Source organism: Echinops telfairi, unplaced genomic scaffold, assembly GCF_000313985.2.
Source record: "Echinops telfairi isolate 266 unplaced genomic scaffold, ASM31398v2 ScPeMD7_23;HRSCAF=83, whole genome shotgun sequence".
Taxonomy (NCBI): Eukaryota; Metazoa; Chordata; class Mammalia; order Afrosoricida; family Tenrecidae; genus Echinops; species Echinops telfairi.
This window is the reverse complement of record NW_022103920.1, coordinates 21,568,686-21,572,485: the sequence shown is the minus strand read 5'-3', so window position 1 is coordinate 21,572,485 and position 3,800 is coordinate 21,568,686. Positions and strand designations below refer to the sequence as shown.

At 38.4% G+C, this 3,800-nt stretch overlaps 1 protein-coding gene and 1 non-coding gene across 2 annotated transcripts in view; one reads left to right on the top strand and one right to left on the bottom strand.

The window, feature by feature from the left end:
- Positions 1 to 3,800, bottom strand: part of LOC101662144 (hyaluronidase PH-20) — a 45,068-nt gene that overhangs the window by 21,878 nt on the left and 19,390 nt on the right. The window lies entirely within an intron of this gene.
- Positions 3,585 to 3,747, top strand: LOC115869292. Its single transcript, XR_004046109.1, has one exon. It is a non-coding gene; the product is annotated as a U1 spliceosomal RNA (small nuclear RNA).

Below are 3,800 nucleotides of genomic sequence, written 5' to 3'. Positions count from 1 at the left end.
AAGCATAGTACTCCATTGTATGTATATACCACAGTTTTTTAATTCATTTGTCTGTTGATGGGAATTTGGGTTGTTTCCAACTCCTTGCAATTGTGAACTGTGCCACAATGAACATTGGAGCACAGATGTCTGGCCGTGGTTTGTTTCTTGCCTCTTCTGGGTATATGCCCAGCAGGGGGATTGCTGGGTTGTATGGTAGTTCAATTTCCATCTGTTTTAGAAATTGTCAAAATGATTTCCATAGTGGCTGTACATAACCTATAGGTCCACCAGCACTGGATGAGAGTAACTACTTCACCACAGCCCCTCCAACATTTGTTACTTTCTGATTTTTAAAATTTGAGCAAGCCCTTCTACTCAGGTAGAGCAAGCCCTCCCACTTTGTCCTTCTTGAGGAGTTCTCTGATAATTCTAGGCTTCTTCCTCCTCCATATGAAGTTGGTAATCAGTTTTTCCAATTCTTTGAAGAAGGATAGTGATATTCATATCAGGATAGCATTAAACTTATATTGTGCATTGGGCAGAACTGACATCTTTACTCTACTGAGTCTTCTAATCGCTGAGCGTGGGATAGTCTTCAATTTGTTGAGGTCACTCTTGGTTTCTCGTGGTAGTGTTTTATAATTTTCCTCATACAAATCTTTTTTTTTTTTTAGTCAGGTATATCCCTAGATAATTCCATTTGTGCTTGGCTATTGTATACGTTACTACCTTTTTCATCGTCTCTTCTGTGATCTTGTCTGATGTGTAGAGCAGTCTGATAGACTTCTGTTTGTTGATCTTGCATCCTCCCACTCTGCCATATTCCTCTATTGCTTCCAAACCTCCACTTGTGGAGTTTAGGGGATTTTCCATGTATAGAATCATATCATCTGCGAATAATGATAATTTCACCTCTTCCTTCCCCAGATGATTACCTTTGGTGTTTTTTTTTCTTTGTCTTATGTTTTTAGCTAGGACATCCTGTACGATGTTAAATAGGAGTGGGGACAAGGGGCATCTTTGTCTGGTCCCCTTTCTCAGTGGAATTGTTTTCATCTTTTCTCCATTAACTACCACGTTGACTGTTGGTTTTTCATAAATAGCTTGTATAATATTGAGGAATTTTCCTTCTATTCCTATCTTCTTGAGTGTCTTAAACAGGAAAGGGTGTTGGATGTTGTCAAATGCTTTTTCCAAATATATCGATATTATCATGTGGTTCTTATCATTTTCCCTGCCAATATGGCGGTTAATACTGATGGTCTTTTGTATGAACCATCCTTGTATCCCTGGTATGAATCCCACTTGGTCATGGTGAATTATTTTTTTAATATGCTTTTGTGTTTTATTGGCCAGTATTTTGTTAAGGACTTTTGCATGGATGTACATTGGGGATATTGGTCTATAGTTCTCAATTCTTGTGGGATCTTTGCCCACTTTAGGTTTCAGAGTTATACAAACTTCATAGAGAGAGTTTGGGAGTTTTTCGTCTTTTTCTATGCTCTGGAAGAGTTTGTGTAGGATTGAGGTCAGTTCTTCCCTGAATGCTTGATAGAATTCTCCTGTGAAGCCATCTAGCTCAGGGGATTTTTCGAATGGTAATCCCTTAATAACCTTGTCTATTTCTTCCATTGCTATGAATCTGTTGAGGTTCTTGACACCCATCTGGGATAGTCTAGGGAGGGATTGTGTTTCCAAATATTTGTTCATGTCTTCCAAGTTGTTGAATTCTTTAGAGTATAGACCTCCATAGTACTGTGTAATTATCCTTTTGATTTCATTAGAGTCCATTGTATTGTCGCCTTTCTCATTCCTCATCCTTGCAGTTGTCATTTGTTCCTTCTTTCTTTGGTTAGGTTTGCCAGCAGACTATCAATTCTGTTAATCCTTTCAAAGAACCTACTTTTAGCTGCATTAATTTTCCCCATAGTTTTCTTCTTTTCGCTCTCCTGTATCTCAGCTCTGATTTTTAATCATATCGATCTCTTTGCTATTAGTAGCATTGTTCTGTTGACTCTGCTCTAATGGGTGTAAGTTTTGTGCCAGCATATCATACACGAGTCTCTCTTCTTTTTTTATGTGTGCATTTATTGCTATCAGCCTTCCTCTGATAAATGCCTTTGCTGTATCCCAAAGGTTTTGGTATGTCGTCTTTCATTCTCAATGGTTTCTGGAAACTTCCTGATTTCACCCCTGATCTGGGTCAATACCCACTCCTTTTTCAATAGAGAATTATTCATCCTCCAATTATTTGCCCTTGGTTTCTTCACTGTCCTTCTGTTAATTTCCAGCCTGATGGCACAGTGATCAGAAAGAGACATCTGTATAATCTCTATATGCTTGAATTTGCTCGTTTGATTTGTGTCTCAGGATGTGGTCTATTTTTGATTATGTGCCATGTGGGCTTGAAAAGAATGTGAATTTTTTTCCATGTGGGTGGAAAGCTCTGAAAATATCTATCAAGTTAAGTCGTCCAATTGTGCTATTTAGATCTGTAGCCTCCTTGTTGAATTTCTTTTCCAGTGATCTGACTTTTTCAGAGAGTGATGTATTAAAGTCGTCAAGTATAATTGTTAAACCTGTGATTTCTTTTTTCACATTCTGGAGTGTTTGATTTACAAATTCCGTGGGTCTCATTGAGCGCATATATATTTATTATGCTCACTGGTTCTTTGTCTACTGTTCCTTTGAGCATTATATATTGCACCTCCTTGTCTCTTGTTATGGCCTGTATCTTGAGGTCAATTTTGTCAGATATTAAGATCGTTACCCCTGTTTTATTTTGCATTGCCATTTGTTTGGAATATTGTTCTCCAGCCTTTAATTCTCATCCTGTTTTTGTCTGCAAGCTTGAGATGTGTCTCTTGTAGACAGCAGATGGTTATGTTTTCTGAGTTAGTCTGCTAGCCTCTGTCTTTTAATGCCTGAGTTCAGACCATTGATATTCAGTGTTATTAAATCCATTTGTGGACTCTGTGATGTCATCTTATACCTTTTATATTGGGTATTTTCCTACATATCTATGTTATCTGCTTGTGTTGTACGTGTGGTTTATGTTTCCCTTCTTTCCACTATTGAGCCAATGCTATCCTAGGGCTGTTTTCTCTTTGTCGTCCTATGGGTGGAATTGTTCTTTTTGATGATCTCTTATTTGCCCTCGGTGAGTGTTGATCGTCTGACCATACTGGATCAGCAAGGATCTTTTGTAGGGCTGGGTTTATTTTTATGTATTCTTTGAGGTTGTCCTTGTCTGGGAAGACTCTTGCTTCTCCATCTATTTTAATAGATAATTTGGCCAGGTAAAGTATTCTTAGGTTTGCTTTGTTTTACTTCAATTTTTGGAATATGTTACTCCATTCCCTCCTCTTCTTCATCGTTTCCGCTGATAGATCTGAATACTCTTATTGGGGTACTTTTATACGTGACTGCTTTTCCCTAGCTGCTTTTATGATCTCCTTTTTCTCATAATGGATAATTTGACAATTATGTGTCTTGGTGACTTCTTGAGATTCAGTCTGGCTGGTGTTCTTTCAGCCTCCCGAACAGTTACTTGCTTTTCATTTATTAAGCTGGGGAAGTTTTCCTCTAAGAATTCCCTGGCTATACATACCTGGCAGGGGAGATACCATGATCATGAAGGTGTTTTCCCAGGTTGAGGCTCATTCATTGCACTCCATGTGTGCTGACCCCTGCGATTTCCCCAAATGTGGGAAATGCGACTGCATAATTTGTGGTTGTGGGGGACTGTGTTCGTGCTATCCCCTAAAAAAACAAATTCCCTTGCTATTTTCTCTGTTGACTTCTTTTTTGTGTTTTGT